A 16,301-nucleotide genomic window follows, 5' to 3' on the forward strand; every position below is an offset into this window, starting at 1 on the left:
CAGTTGGAAGGGACATCGTCGGAGTTTCAAGACCTGACGGTAGGACGGGCCACTTGGGCCAGTCGTCCTGTCTTTCTCGAAAAGAGGAATCCAAGGGTGGAGAGCCCTCAGTCTGATCACAATTCTACTCCCGGAGGATCTCTACCTTCACGCTACCAAAAGACCCTCGAGACTCGCAGTCGAGAGGACTTCCTGGATCGAAGGCTCCAGGAGATGAACCGACGGATCGAAGAGCTCCACCACGCTCCCCTACTTATGGTGAGGACATCTGTACTGATCCTCCCTTCTCTCAAATGATCATGCAGGAACCGATCCCGCAAAACTTCAAGCTCCCTCAATTCGAAAGCTACGATGGGACCTCGGATCCGATCGACCACCTGGAGGCCTTCCGGACAATGATGCTGCTCCATGGCATGCCAGACGCCATCCTGTGCCAAGCTTTTCCATCCACTCTGAAGGGAGCAGCAAGGAACTGGTACTCGACGTTGAAGCCGGGTACCATCTTCTCCTTTGATCAGATGAGCCACCAGTTTGTGGCTCATTTTGTTAGCAGCCGACGTCACCGGAGAGGCTCGGAGTCCCTCATCAATATCAAGCAAGGGGAGGGAGAATCCATCCGGGCTTACGTCAATCGTTTCAATGTCGCCGCGTTGGAGGTCTGGAACTTGGACCAATCGATTGTGATGGCCGTCCTGAAGGGCGGCCTTCAGAAGAATGATCTTTTATTTTTTCTGGAAAAGAAGTATCCTAGGGACTTTACTGATTTGTTGGCTCGGGCCGAAGGATATGTTCGAGTAGAAGAAGCCTTCAAGATGAAGGACGAGGAGACCGCGAAGGAGCGGCAAGCGGGAGACTCAAGCAAGCCCGCAGTTGAAAAAGGGTCGAGTGAAGCTCGACCGCATTCTCGAACTCCTTCCGGACACAGGCGTGTTTGGACTCCTCCCCGAGCTCGTAAGCAGAGGAGCTCGGACCATAGAGTCCGACGGAGCTCTCCCCCCGAAAGATTCCATAGTTACGCTCCTCTTAATGCGTCGAAAACTCAAGTGCTGATGGAGGTTAGGGAGCAGCTGTCAAGGCTGGAAAGGATGCGCTCGCACCCTAAAAAATGCAACCCAAACAAATTCTGCCTCTATCACCGTGACCATGACCACGATACGAAAGAATGCATTCAGCTCTGAGATGAAATCGAGGAGCTCATCAAGCGAGGTTGGCTCGACAGATTCATTCGACGCCGACCTGAAGGTAGGGAAGATCGGCCTAGGGCCCTACCGCAGTCAGAGCCGCCAAAGAGGGGGGAGCAACCTGAAGATCGACCTTCGATTGGGATTATCAACTTCATCTCAGGAGGACCCCAACGGGGAGCAGACCTTCCGCAGCTATAGGATTCGAAAAGTCTACGAATGTATCACCTACAGCTTTGCCCCAATTAAAAATTTCTTCCATGTTCGCATATTTTTTCTTTTGGCATAAGCTTATAATGACAGAAAATAACTCTCCCTATACAAATGAAATTAAGCATGTTAGGAACAGGAGGAGAACCTCATCCTAACATGAGCAAAGTCGAAAGTCCGATTTCTTAAAGATCGGACGGGGGGAGAGGCCCTCACAACGGCCCTTATGTGCCCCCACAGCCTTGTTAAAAACAGGAGGAGAACCTCATCCTAACATGAGCAAAGTCGAAGGCCCAGTTTCTTAAAGACTGGACGGAGGGAGAGGCCCTCGCAACGGCTCTTATGTGCCCCCACAGCCTTGTTAGGAACAGAAGGAGAACCTCGTCCTAACATGAGCAAAGTCGAAGGCCCGATTTCTTAAAGACCGGACGGAGGGAGAGGCCCTCGCAACGGCCCTTATGTACCCCCACAACCTTGTTAGGAACAGGAGGAGAACCTCATCCTAACATGAGCAAAGTCGAAGGTCCGGTTACTTAAAGATCGGATAGGGGGAGAAGCCCTCGCAACGGCCCTTATGTGCCCCCATAGCCATGTTAGGAACAGGAGGAGAACTGTTGGAGCACGATCCCGACTTCTTCCATGGATCTTGGGTGCAGCAGAACCAGCAACGAACAAATTTGGAGACTTCTGGACTCGATCGAAGGCCCTTGACGAAATCAACCGGGTTGCTGTCTTCTTCGTCAGCCTTTCGTTCCAGATGAAGAACGCCTCTAAGATCACCTTTAAAAAAAATCCAAGATCTGGTACCCAACTAGATCAGACCTGGACCGAGGTCTTTCAATTCGTAGATCTCGAATCGAGATATTCTAGATAGGGAAAAAGATAGATAGAATCAGATCTTGCAGATCTGTCCTACTGCAACCTTTCCTGTAGATCTGTTGATGGAGATCTCACCCGCACCTCAAACGACCTCAGATCAACTCCAGATCTGAGAGAAACTTGTACCAACTTCGTAGAAAGAGATTTCAAGTTCTGGATCTGATGTTTGGGTGGCTGCAAGAGAGGGAGAGGCAATATGGTTGGCGGCACAAAGGGGGAGGGGCTCAAAACCCTAGCGCCTCCCCTACTTTTCCTACCTTCTATGGACCTGGCGGCAAGAAACCCTAGGGTTTCTTGCTCCTAAGGCATGGAGAATAGCTGAAGAGAGAGGGAGAAGAGAGAGAGAGATTTGGGAGAAAGGGTTTTCGTATTCCTTGGCTTAATCAAACCTATACAGTGCATGTATATATAAATACAAGGTCAAGTGACCCAAACCCAAAACTCCCTTGACCAACTCTATGGGAGATTAGGTTAACCCAAGCCCATGTACACCCATGACTCGACCTAATGTCACCTATCCTGGGCTCAGACCTGACCCATAAAGAGTTGGTCCCTTGAGGCCCACATATACTAGACCTCAAGAACCCGAAAGGCCCACAGCCTTTCAACCTAGGGCCCAACTAGCCCTAGAGCCTCCATGAAGCCCTCATGAATGATGGACCTTGGCCTTAGCCTTGGTCCTCTGGGCCTTGGGCACACCACCTGGATCACAACAATCTCTACCTTGGTGTCCCAAGGCCTCAACTAGCTCTACTCTATTCATCAGTCGAATCAGCTCAATACATCTTTGAAAGCTGTCCCGTGGAAGTACCTTCGTAAGTGCATCAGCTGGGTTCTCCTTGGTGTGTACCTTTACCAGCTCCACCTCGCTATCCTCCACAAGCTCTCTGATCCGATGATACCGAATGTCGATGTGCTTTGTCCTTGCATGATAGACTGAGTTCTGTGCTAGTAGAAGTGCACTCTGACTGTCACAATGCACTCTAATGGCCTCCTGAGTAAGGCCCATCTCTGTCAACAAATCTTTTAGCCAAATTGCCTCCTTAGCTGCTTCTGTCAGCCTGATGTATTCCACCTCTATAGTGGATAGGAGCCGTGATAGGCTGCAGACTCGATCTCCAAGAAATAGGACCTCCATATAGGCTAAAGATGAAGTCTGTCGTAGACCTCCGGATATCCACATCTCCATCGAAGTCTGCATCTACATAACCGCCAATCAGCCCCTAAGCCTCCTTGGACATGTCAGAGTATCCCACTGCACCTTCTCGGTGTTCGTAGCAGATGCCAACTCCAACTGAACCCGTCAGGTATCTGAATATCCATTTCAGAGCTCTCTAGTGCTCCCTGTCAGGCTGTGCCATGAACCTGCTAACCTGACTCACTGCATGAGCGATGTCTGGCCTACAACAGACCATCGCATACATCAAGCTCCCAACTCCTGAAGCATAAGGGACCGTCTCCATCTCCTGAGCCTCCCCTCAGTCTATGGCGCCGTGGTCTTCGAGAGTCTGAAGTGACCGATAAGTGGCAGCTCCGCCGGCTTTGCTCCCTTCATCCTGAACCTCTCTAAGACCTTCTGTATGTAGCCCCCCTGAGATAGATGTAGCACCCTCCGGGCTTGATCTCTGAAAATCTCCATGCCTAGGATCTTCCTTGCAGGGTCCAAATCCTTCATCTCAAACTTTCGAGATAAGGATGCCTTCAGATCCTGCACAACCTTCCTACTCTTGCATGCTATAAGCATGTCATCCACATACAAGAGTAGGAACACCCTAGAATCATCCTCAAGAGACTGAACATAAACACAGGGATCAAACTTGCATCTGAAAAGTTCAATGCTGCGCACATAGGAGTCGAACCGCTTGTACCATTGCCTCGACGACTGCTTCAGGCCATACAGCGACTTTTGCAACAAACAAATCTTTCCCTCTGATCCTGGATCCCTGAAATCGGATGGCTGCTCCATGTAAATCCTCTCCTCCAAATGCCCATGGAGGAACGCCATCTTGACATCCATCTGCTCCAGCTCTAAATCCTGAGTTGCTATAATACTCAACAACACTCTGATGGAAGTATGTCTGACGACGGGAGAGAAGACCTCACTGAAGTCGATGCCTTCCTTCTGGGAGTATCCCTTGGCCACTAACCTCGCCTTAAATTTGATACCTCCCTGCTCTGAAGGCCCTTCCTTGCGACTGTAGATCCATTTGCAGCCAATGAGCCTCTTCCCCTGTGGCAACTACACCAATCGCCATGACTGATTCTGGTGGAGAGACTGCATCTCCTCGGACATCGTCTGGATCCACCGCTCTCTGTCCTGGCTCTCAATAGCCTCCTGATACGTATATGGGTCTCCATTCACTGTCACCAGGGCATATGACAGCATCTCCTCGAAGCCATATCGGTCCGGTTGCCTGATGGTCCTCTTGGGCTTGTGTAGGGCAACACCGATATCAGTCCTCGATCCAGCTCACTCCTGCTGGACCTCTTCGCCTCGATCATCTGTCTAAGTCCTCTCCACTTGTGGAGACACTTTAGGTAGGTGCTCCACCTGAATGTCATGTCCTCCAGTAGTACCTGCAAGAGGCAAAATCAAAGAGGTAAGCTGTCCAGCAGTGCCCTGCTGGACCTCCTTCTGCTCCTGCTGCTCCTCCATGCCTGCTCGCCTCCATAGGACTGACTCCTCATCAAAAGTCACATCCCGACTAATGATGACCTTCTTTTCTAAGGGATCCCACAGCCTGTATCCCTTAACTCCTCGCAGATAGCCTAGAAATACCGTCTTGCGTGATCTGACGTCTAGCTTGCTCCGCTCACCAGCTCCAATGTGCACATAGGCCGTGCACCCAAATACCCGTAGATGGCCCAGCCCAACTGTCCTCCCAGACCACACCTCCTCTGGAAGCCTGCCATCCAACCTGGTGTGAGGTGACCGATTGATCAAGTAATCCGCTGCATCAACTGTGTCAACCCAGAACGCCTTTGGAAGCCCTGCCTGCAGCCTCATGCATCGTGCCTTTTCCAGAAGTGTTCTGTTCATCCTCTCAGCCACCCCATTCTACTGTAGAGTCTCCTTAACTGAGAAGTATCTCCTGATCCCACAGTCTTCACAGTAGTCCTGAAACTCTCTGCTGGTGTACTCCCCGCCATTGTCTGACCTCAGACACTTCACGCTCCTCTCCTGCTCCTTCTCCACCTCAACTCTCCAGATTTTGAACTTGGTGAAGACCTCAGACTTCTCTCTCATGAAGTAAATCCAGAGTTTCCTTGAGAAATCATCAATCAGGGTCATGAAGTATCTGGCCCCATTCCTAGCTGAAACTAGGGCTGGTCCCCACACATCCGTGTGTACTAACTCCAAAGGGGCTACACTGCGGGTTGTACTGATGTTGAATTGAACTCTCCTCTGCTTTTCCATCTGGCAAGGCTCACAGATCTCCCCTGTAGCACCATCCTTCAGATCAGAGATGAGTCCTCTCCTGCTCAACTCCCTCAGCCCCTTGTCACCCATGTGGCCTAGGCGGTAGTGCCACATCCTGTAAGCCCCCTGCTGGTCCTGTGCTGCAACTGCTTCATCAGACTCTCCGGTCACCACAGATCCCTCCATGCGATAGAGATTATTGTCCAACCTCCTGCCTCTCATCACCACCATAGCTCCATTGGAGATGTTTAATACTCCGCTTCTAGCCCTATTGCTGAAGCTGTATCCATTGCGCTCCAAGTAGCCTAGTGACACCAGATTCTTTTCCAGCTCTGGGACGTGCTTTACATTTGTCAATGTCCTCACAATCTCATCAAACATCTTCACCCTGACTGTCCCTATCCCAGCCACCTTGCAAGGATGATTGTCGCCTAGAGTCACTGATCCCTCATCTGTCTTGGTGTATGTCGCAAACCAAGACTTGTGTGGTGTGTAGTGATGTGAGCACGCAGAGTCTAGTGTCCACTCCTCTGTGTAATGCCTGTGACCATCTGATACCACAAGTAAATCATCCTCCACCTACTGCCCAGCAACTGCACTCACTGATTCTGAGCCACTTCTTTCTCCCTTCTTGCTCTTCCATAGTGGACATTCTCGCTTGAAGTGTCCGAACTCGTTGCACTTGAAGCATTTCATCTCTTTCTTTCCCTTCCTGGACTTGGACCGCCCCCTGAACTTGCTTCTGCCTCTGCCTCTACATGTCCTCTCCCCTACTGCCAAACCCTCCTAGGGAGCCCGATCTCTGATCAACTTTTCTCTTTGCTCATTAGACCTCAGCACCGAGACCATGTCCTCATATTCCAGAGTCTCCTTGCCGTAGAGCAGTGTAGTCACCAAAGAGTCATATGATCCTGGCAGCGAACACAAAAGCAACAGAGACTTGTCCTCCTCATCCAGCTTCACCCCGATATTCATCAACTCCGTGCACAACTGGTCGAACCTCTGAATGTGGCCAATCACATCAGATCTCTCCTGCATCTGAAAACTGTACAATCTCTTCTTCAGCATTAGCTTGTTGCACATATTCTTTCCCATATACATGGTGTGCAATTTCGACCAAAAGCCCTTCGGGGTCTTTTCTTCCAGCACTGAATACAACGCCGCATCCGCCAAACATCCTCTGATCACCAAGCATGCTTTCTTCTCCAACGATGCCCACTGTCTATCTGTCATTCCCTCAGACTTCTCATCCAAAGCCTGACCAGATCTGCTTGCACCAGAAGATCCTCCACCCGAATTTTTCACATGAAAAAATTTCTCTTGCCATCAAACTTCTCAAAATCGACCTTCATATTGCTGCCCATGACTGGATCCAAGCCAAACAAGCAATATAAAATCAAGAAGTGTAGAATATACCTTGATGGTACCTTACTGAAAATTTTCAGCACTTGGGATCTTTAACTTCTCATGCTTGGAACCGCTTCCTCACCATCGTGGCTCTGATACCAACTATTGAAGCATGATCCTGGCTCCTCCCACAGACCTTGGGTGCAGCAGAACCAGCAACGAACAAATCTGGAGACTTCTGGACTCGATCGAAGGGCCTTGACGAAATCAGCCTGGTTGCTGTCTTCTTCGTCAGCCTTTCGTTCCAGATGAAGAACGCCTCTAAGATCACCTCTAAAAAAATCCAAGATCTTGTACCCAACCAGATCAGGCCTGGACCAAGGTCTTTCAATTTGTAGATCTTGAATCGGGGCATTCTAGATAGGGAAGAAGGTAGATAGAACCAGACCTTGCAGATCTGTCCTGCTGCAGCCTTTCCTGTAGATCTGTTGATGGAGATCTCACCCGTGCCTCAAACGACCTCAGATCAACTCCAGATCTGAGAAAAACTTGTACCAACCTCGTAGAAAGAGATTTCAAGTCCTGGACCTGATGTTTGGATGGCTGCAAGAGAGGGAGAGGCAATATGGTTGGCGGCACAAAGGGGGAGGGGCTCAAAACCCTAGCGCCTCCCCTGCTTTTCCTGCCTTCTATGGACCTGGCGGCAAGAAACCCTAGGATTTCTTGCTCCTGGGGCATGGAAAATAGCTGAAGAGAGAGGGAGAAGAGAGAGAGAGACTTGGGAGAAAGGGTTTTCGTATTCTTTGGCTTAATCAAACCTATACAGTGCATGTATATATAAACACAGGGTCAAGTGACCCAAACCCAAAACTCCCTTGACCAACTCTATGGGAGATTAGGTTAACCCAAGCCCATGTACACCCATGACTCGACCTAATGTCACCTATCCTGGGTCCAGACCTGGCCCATAAAGAGTTGGTCCCTTGAGGCCCACATAACCTAGACCTCAAGAACCCAAAAGGCCCACAACCTTTCAACCTAGGGCCCAACTAGCCCTAGAGCCTCCATGAAGCCCTCATGAATGATGGACCTTGGCCTTAGCCTTGATCTCCTGGGCCTTGGGCACACCACCTGGATCACAACAAGAACCTCATCCTAACATGAGCAAAGTCGAAGGCCCGATTACTTAAAGATCGGATGGAGGGAGAGGCCCTTGCAGCAGTCCTTGCATGCCCCCGCAGCCTTGTTAGTAACAAAGGAGAACCTCGTCCTAATATAAGCTGAATCTGACCATCGAGAATGAGAGGGAAACCTCGTCCTGACACAAATAAAGGCTCGATCGATCGAGATCGGACAAAGAGGAAAGCCTCTTCAACGGCCCCTCTGCACTCTCACGACCCCGTCAAGAGCATAGGGAAGACCCTCACTCGAATACAGAAGAAAAAGAGAGACGAAAAGAAAAAGCGATGAACTGCATCAGCGATAAGTAAAAAATGAACTACATCAAAGGCACAAGGGATCTCATCTCAACGAGGAAGAAAATCCTTGTCGAAACTCATCAGTCCCAAAGGGAGAATCAACACAGCGACGACCAAGAATCTTCAAACAACGTCGATGTCCAACGGGTCGAGAGATGAAGGAAGCTCAGTAAATAACGACTCAAAGCAGGAATAGACGAGGTAATGAGAAAAATTTCGTTTCATTTCATTAGTAAAGCGTGCGTTACGAAGCCTTTGAAGGTCGAGACTCAGGGGACCTCGCCTCAACGAGGAAGAAGACCCTCGTCGAAAATCTCCGATCCCAAAGGGCGAATCAGCACAGCGACGATCAGGAATCTTCAAACAATGTCGGCGTCAAACAGGATGAAAGACAAAAAAAGTTCGGTAAATGACAACTCAATACCAAAATGGACAAGGTAACAGATAATTTCATTTTTATTTCATTGGTGAAGTACATATTACAAAGCCCCGAAGGACTCTATCAGGCGGGGTGAAACCCCTAAGGAGGAGGACGTGTTTAAATAGGCAACAGGGCCCGGAGCGGTTGTGATCGCGGATCTCCTCTGGCCGATCCGCACTTGTCGCGTGTCCCACTCACTATGACAGGCTGCTGAAAATGGCTGACAGCTGACAAAATCATTATTGCACCATACCTAGAGCCACGCCCAGCGAGAATTCCAAAAAGAAAAAATCTTTTCGAAAAGGCTCTAGTACCAGCGTGCCGAACGTCAAAATATCTGACAACCTCCGAGTGCGACAATTGAGGGGGGGCAACTTCGATCGTGAGAATTTCTCTGTACTCCCTTCATTCGAAACCCGAACTCGTGAGTAGGGAGACTGGTGTTGGGTATAAAATACCCCCCCCGATCGAAGTTCGTAAAAGACCGACCCTTCCAGGGCTTTTCTGGCTTCCGACCTTGTGTGGCGTCTCTCTGAACCCCCTCGACCGTCCGAACTTCCGGGCTTCTCCGATAATGAGCTTCTCCATCTATCTATCGGGCCGCTCCAAAGGCTCTTTAGGCCTTATTATCAGCCGACCTTCTACGGTGTTCAACTATTCCCCGAACTCCTCCCAGTCTTCGTCAATATCCGAGCTTCTTCGACAATGAGATTTCTACAGTAATCAAATTCCATCCAAGTTTCTACAGTGGTCGACAGCCTTCAGGATTCCAACCGATCTTCTACTACAAGCGATCTTCTCCGAGCTCCTGCTACGAGCGGTCTACTCCGAACCCCTACAGCGGGTGATCTACCCCGGATCTCTACTGTAAACAGATTTCTTTCAAACTTTCATTACAGGTAGCCTTCTGTTGAGCCTCTTCATAGTCGGATCTCAGACGAGCTTCTACCATGGGGCAGGATCTACCGGCCAGGTCGTTACTCCGAGCTCTCGCAACAATCGATCTTCGATCGAGCTCCAACAATAAGCGGCCTCCTTTCGGCCTCCCACAAGAATCAGACTCCGTCCGAGCTTCCACAGCAGATGGATTTCGGACGAGCTTTCACGACGAACGAGCTCCAACAGCTGGATTTCTACAACGGTTGATCGCCTCTGAATCCCTCATACTCCTCCTACAGACGAGCCTCCCCAACGCCATCCGAAGTCCACCACCGACCGACCTTCCGCCAAGTTCCTCGTGAAACCAGATTTCTTCGGTGGATAATCTTCAGACGAGCTTCCACGACAAGTAAATCTCAGACAGACTTCCCTAGCAATTGGGCTCCTATCGAATTTCGCCAACTAAAAGTCTTCATCCGAGTCACTACAGTGGATGGTTCTCACCTGTAGCCTCAGCGCCCAAGGCCTCCGACCATAGTAGACTCGTCAGCAACCTCGAAAACATCCAAGCTTCTCCTGGTTTGACGAGATGGAGAGCCATTCTGCTACCCTGCTCCACTCCCTGCAATGGATTCCACACGGCTCCACCACTCTCTGGCAAGCCACGACGAAGGCTGCTACCCTGCTCCACTCCCTGCAACGGATTCCATGCGGCTCCACCACTCTCTGGCAAGCCACGACGAAGGCCGCTATCCTGCTCCACTCTCTGCAACGGATTTCACTCGGCTCCACTACTCTCTAGCAAGTCACGACAACGGCCACCACTCCACTCTCCGTAACCAACTCCACGTGGCCCTGAACGACCTCTAACGCCACTACTCTCCATAACAAACTCCAGACAACTCTGAACAGCCCACTGCCAGGTGGTTACAGACGTCGCTGTCAATCGATTGCCCTCTCCATCTATAAATAAGGACCCTCAGATACATTTTTCTCTAAGCTCTAATCTCTATCTCAAAACTCTACTAAAATCTTTCCTCGAACACTCCATTTCTGTTGAAGCAAAGTACTGACTTGAGCATCGGAGGGTCTCGCCGGAGCACCCCCAACTCAGATTTAGACTTCCCTTGCAAGTCTCGACGGCGACTGCGGTCATCCCGACTCCAGCTTCTCCGGCTCCGACGAAATTCTACACCAACATATATATATACATATATATATATATACACACACAAACACATACATACATACATACATACATATATATATATGTATGTATGTATATATATGTATATGTATGTATGTATGTGTATATATATATGTATATGTATGTATGTATATATGTGTGTGTGTCTGTATACACACATACACACATACATACAAACATACATACATACATACATACAGACATGTATGTATGTATGTGTGTGTGTGTGTACACACACACACACATACGTACATACATACATATATGACTTAATTTTCTAATTTGACTTGCAAAAATGAAATATTAGGAGATCACTCCATCTGGAGCTGGTAGGGAGAGAATAGTGGAGACTCTATCATGCATGCTATGTTATGAATATCTCCGAATAGTCCATATTTCTTCATATGTTGGAGAACATAAAGGTTCCAAATGGATATTCGAACAACATATCAAAGCGTGTGAACAGTAAGGATGTGAGACTTGGTGGATTGAAGACTAATAATTATCATGTGTTAATGTAAGAGTTGATCTCAATAGTTGTTCGCCGTATATTGTCAAAAAATATGAGAATGGATGTTATTTATTTTTGTAACTTTTATAGTGATATTTTTGCGAAGAGATTACTTAAGAAAGATGTGAAGAAAATAAAGGTAATATTGAAAATTGTGTCTCAAAGTCAATCGTCAGCATGTTAACGGTTATACTTATTATTATAATTATATATGAATTATTAAAATAATAAATATTATTTAATTTTTTCATCACTCTGTGTACATCTTATTTGAACTTCTATTTTGTGATACAGTTCTTAAGACTATTTGAATCAATATAGGAGGATATATTATTCAGTCCTTAAATCTGGTTCAAAGTCAAATGATATGCTATTATAAGGATGATAGCTATATCAAGTATAGATCGTTGTGTGCCATATAGGTTGGTTGTCTTCTTAACCAAAGAGCATGGAGATATTAGCATAGCATGCAAGTAAGATATAGGGATACATCTTACTGAACGTGACCAACTACTGAGCACGCTACTGTTAAGAGTAGCTCACGAAGGATATAGATATAAGTATCTCTCTGATCTGAGATCACTACGGTGACTTGCAAGTGACTCACTGTGCTTTAGTGTCAAACTATTTAAATTTTTAATTCAGTGATAAAAAATTTTTGGACACGATCAAGTACTTACGAAGTCGGTGTGTGAGTCAAGATGAAATCAATCCCTCCGAGTAAGTAGGAGTTAATGCATCAATGTGTTTCAATTCAGTAAAATCTCGATCTAGAGAATCCATATGATAGATTTAAAAGTTGAAATACAATGTGGATGATTTTTTCAGAGTTGATAATTAAATCCTTTATTACCTTGAGTATTAGGATCAAAGATATGAATTATATGATAATCATAAGCACATAAGTTCTTGAATATTGCTTTGTAATCTTTCGATCTATCCGGATGTCGGGTATCATTGCTAGATAGTCATTTTGATTGTATAGAAAGATTATTTTTATGCTACTAACTTAGGTTCAAACCTATGAGGTCACATTCAAAAAAAAAATTTGACTGATCATGTGGCGGATCGATGATTAAGAATCGTTTTAGGATATAATCGTCAATTCGATTGATGATTAATCTTGTGCAAAAATTATAATAAATTAATTCATTAATTATTGATAAATTATAAGAGGATTGATTAGCAATTAGATTACTAATTAGTTTAATTTGATTGAATATTGAGGTTTGGATCAAATCTAATTGAATTAGATTCAATTTGATTTAATCCGATTAAGTTATGAGATGACCTAATCGCTAAGGATGTTCGATTCCTGATTTGATCAGAACTTGAACTCGATTAATTTTTAATTTAATTAAAATTTAATCAAGATTATTTGTTATCTAATTGGATTAGGTTCAATGGTTTAATTGGGTCTAACCTAATTTGATTGGATTAAGAATCTAATTGGATAAGAATTTGAATTTGAATTCGAATTGAGTCAATCCATGTGCCACCTTTTCTCTACGCCCAGCTTTTCAGCAAGAAAGGTTCTTATGTGAAATTTTTCCATGCCCAAAAGTACTTTGTTGCCCCTTCTCTGGCTCCTTTTAGATGAGGATGAGTTGGTTTTTCATTCGATTTCAAATCACTTGAAATATGACTTGAAACAACCTTGTAATTATCCTTATCCATACCTTAGCGCCATCACCTTTGGAAGGCTGAAATTTATGCGATAAATTATGAAGTGAATGGCATGAGAAATGTCTCATGCCTCATCTCTTTTGTGGCACCCCACTTGGATAAAGATAAATGATTGAGTTTCAAATTTAAATTAGTTTGAATTTGAACTACATCTAACCACTTTATCTTTATCCCTTCACCTCTTCATGCCACCTTAAAATCCCCTCTCATTTTGTTCAACAAAGGGGATTATTTTTTATCATGAAAAATCTTTTTTGAGAGAGAGAGGGGATGTGAAACAGAGAGGGGGTGGGCTTCTGTGCATGAGAAATAGAGGTAAAGACCTACCTCTTTGGACGTGAGGTCTAGGGTGGGTTTTAGGATTTTGGCTATAAATTTTTATGTGAAAAGAAATACAAGAGGATCTTGTTTCAATCTCCCACACCACCACCTCCTCGTGTAGCTCCATCTTTTGATCCAAAAAGGCCCAGGTGATCCAAAGGAAGAAGCTTATTCCAGCCATCCAATGCCTTCTGCGTGGGCTAGCACTCTCAAAAAGGATGATTTGATTAGGGCTTCGAGTGGACAAGATGTATGGTTGCTCAACATCAAGGCTTTGAGTGGACAATCTATAGAGGTCGGACAAGCTGTACGGCTGTTCGACATCACAAAGAACCTCATACCATATCTATCAGCAGTGGCAATTATTGACCCGTGCAAAAATAATGAGTTCTGAATTCATCCAATTAGATTTAATGGTTAGATCTGATCTATGACATCGATGCAATTTTTTTTTTATATCAGATATTTTTGTATGAAAATTTTATATCATAGATCTTTAGTAGGTAGTTTAGATCTGATCTAAAGCATGCATAGGAGATTAAGATGTTTAATCTACTGTCTTCCGCTATGCAAAATTTTAAAAATATATGGTGATCTAGGGGCTTGAAAGCAGACCCTTCTTACCCTTATCCCAAAGTGGCTAAATACTTTGAGTCCCGAGCACTTCAGGCCCATCAGCCTTTGCACTATCCATTACAAGGTTTGTACTAGGATTCTGGTTGGGCGGCTGAAGCCGCTGATGCTCCATCTGATCTGTCCAGAGTAGGATATTTTTATTGGTGATCGATCTATTACTGATAATATCTTGTTTATCTAGAAGTTTATGCATGACCTCCAGAGAGCTTCCAGTCGCCGCAACCTCATGGCGATCAAGCTTGATATAGAGTGGAGATATGATTGGCTGAGTTGGGCTTTCCTCCAATAGACTTTGTAGGAGCTGGGTTTCGACGAGGTGTGGATTGCTTGGATCATGGATTGTGTCGAGCACACGAGCTTTTCTATCCTCATCAATGGCACCCCGATGGAGTACTTTCTTTCTTCTATGGGCCTTCACCAAGGTTGTCCTTTCTCATCTTGCATATTTTATGTACTGATATTTTATCCTGAGCGTTGAGGTCTATGGCTCAGGGCCAAGCCCTGGAGCCATTTTGGCCCACCCCTGCTGCCTAGTCGCTCTCGCACCTTCTCTTTGCAGATGATTGCCTCCTTCTTAGACATGCTTCGGTCCAAAATATGAAGTCCTTTGCTGCTATTGTCAGGGCCTACTATTGAGCCTCTGGACAGTTGGTCAACATTCAGAAGTCTGTGATCTTCTTCAGCCCATGGATGAAGCCCCATGTCAAGTTGGCGATTAGGGAGCTCCTGGGGATTCATGAGCATTCTGGGACACTGATCTATCTTGGTGTTTCGATCATCAATCATCGACTGTGGTGGACAAAGTGTAGACCCTTGGAGAAGTGGAACCAATAGCACCTTTAAGGCTGGCAAGTCAGCATCTTCTCTTTCGTGGGGAGGATGACCTTGGTGAGATCGGTGCTGAGCTCAGTTTCTATCTACCTCCTGGCCGATACGATTGTCCCGATTGCTTGTATTATATGGATGGATCGGTAGCTTCGCAACTTACTTTGGGGATCTGAGTGCGATCGTCATCCACTCCATCTACTCTCCTGGGAGGTTGTGTGTCAGCCTTTTCAGGACGGTGGCCTAGGGATCCATTCTTTGTTGGCAAGGAGAGAGGTTTTGATTACCAAACAGGCTCCCAAATTTTTACTTTAACCAGACTATATGTGGAGTAGTGTGATGCGAGCCCGCTACGGTGAGTGAAGCCAAGGGACTCCCATCCAACCAGCTAGAGCGTGCTCCTTCATCTGGAGGAAGATTTGTACTTAGGAGCTTGAGGTGATGGAGCAGGTCAGATATTTAATAGGCGATGATCACTCAATCATGGTGATCCAGGATGCCTGGGTCTCTAGCTGTCCTCTATCTCACTGGCCGATATTTGTGAGCACCGAGGTGGAGAACCACATGTAGGTGTCTGACCTTATCATTGCTGATGCTTTGGATGGGAGAGTACAGGACATCACTCGCTACTTTGGGAGGCCACTTGTGGAATGAATCTTTGCCATCCTGCTTTCGGTGCACCCTACACAAGATGCAAGGGTCCGAGGTTGCTCTTCTTGCTTGAAGGTTTCCTTGAAAGACCTCTCTTGTTTATACACCTTGCTGCCTTCCAGATAGATTGAGGCCGCCTAGATTTGGAGTCACTGCTCATCCTCGGATGCAGACTTTTCTTTGGAAGCTTGCCTAGAACTGACTCCCTACTCTCGAACTTTACTTCGAGAGCGAGGCATGGAGGTCCTGATCTTGTGCCCGATTTATGGGATGGAAGATGAATCTGCGAAGCATGCTGTCCCGTGCTGCCTTAGGGCGAGGGCAATTTGGAGACGGATGGGCAGTTATCCTTGGGAGAGGAGTCCCAGCCCTTTATTGGCATCCCTCCTGAGTTCGATCCATCAAAGTATTGCTGACAAGATGTTTATTGCTGGAGGGTGGTTGGCTTATATTGCCTGTCAGATCTGACTGTCTAGGACTAGCCTTTTCTTTGAATGGTGAGGTAATTCCTGCTCATCAAATGTTAGAGCGAGCTGTCTGTTTAGCTCAAAAGTACTATCAGTTTGATACTGCCATTTCATTCCTTAACATTCCCGATCTCTAGAGCTCTCTGACTGCCCCGACAATGATCCATAGGGTTCTTTTCAT

General features: G+C 46.5%; 1 pseudogene; it reads left to right on the top strand.

The window, feature by feature from the left end:
• Positions 1 to 16,301, top strand: part of LOC114914641 (putative disease resistance protein RGA4) — a 170,102-nt pseudogene that overhangs the window by 93,044 nt on the left and 60,757 nt on the right.

The sequence above is a fragment of the Elaeis guineensis genome, chromosome 2, assembly GCF_000442705.2.
Source record: "Elaeis guineensis isolate ETL-2024a chromosome 2, EG11, whole genome shotgun sequence".
In the NCBI taxonomy this organism is placed as follows: domain Eukaryota; kingdom Viridiplantae; phylum Streptophyta; class Magnoliopsida; order Arecales; family Arecaceae; genus Elaeis; species Elaeis guineensis.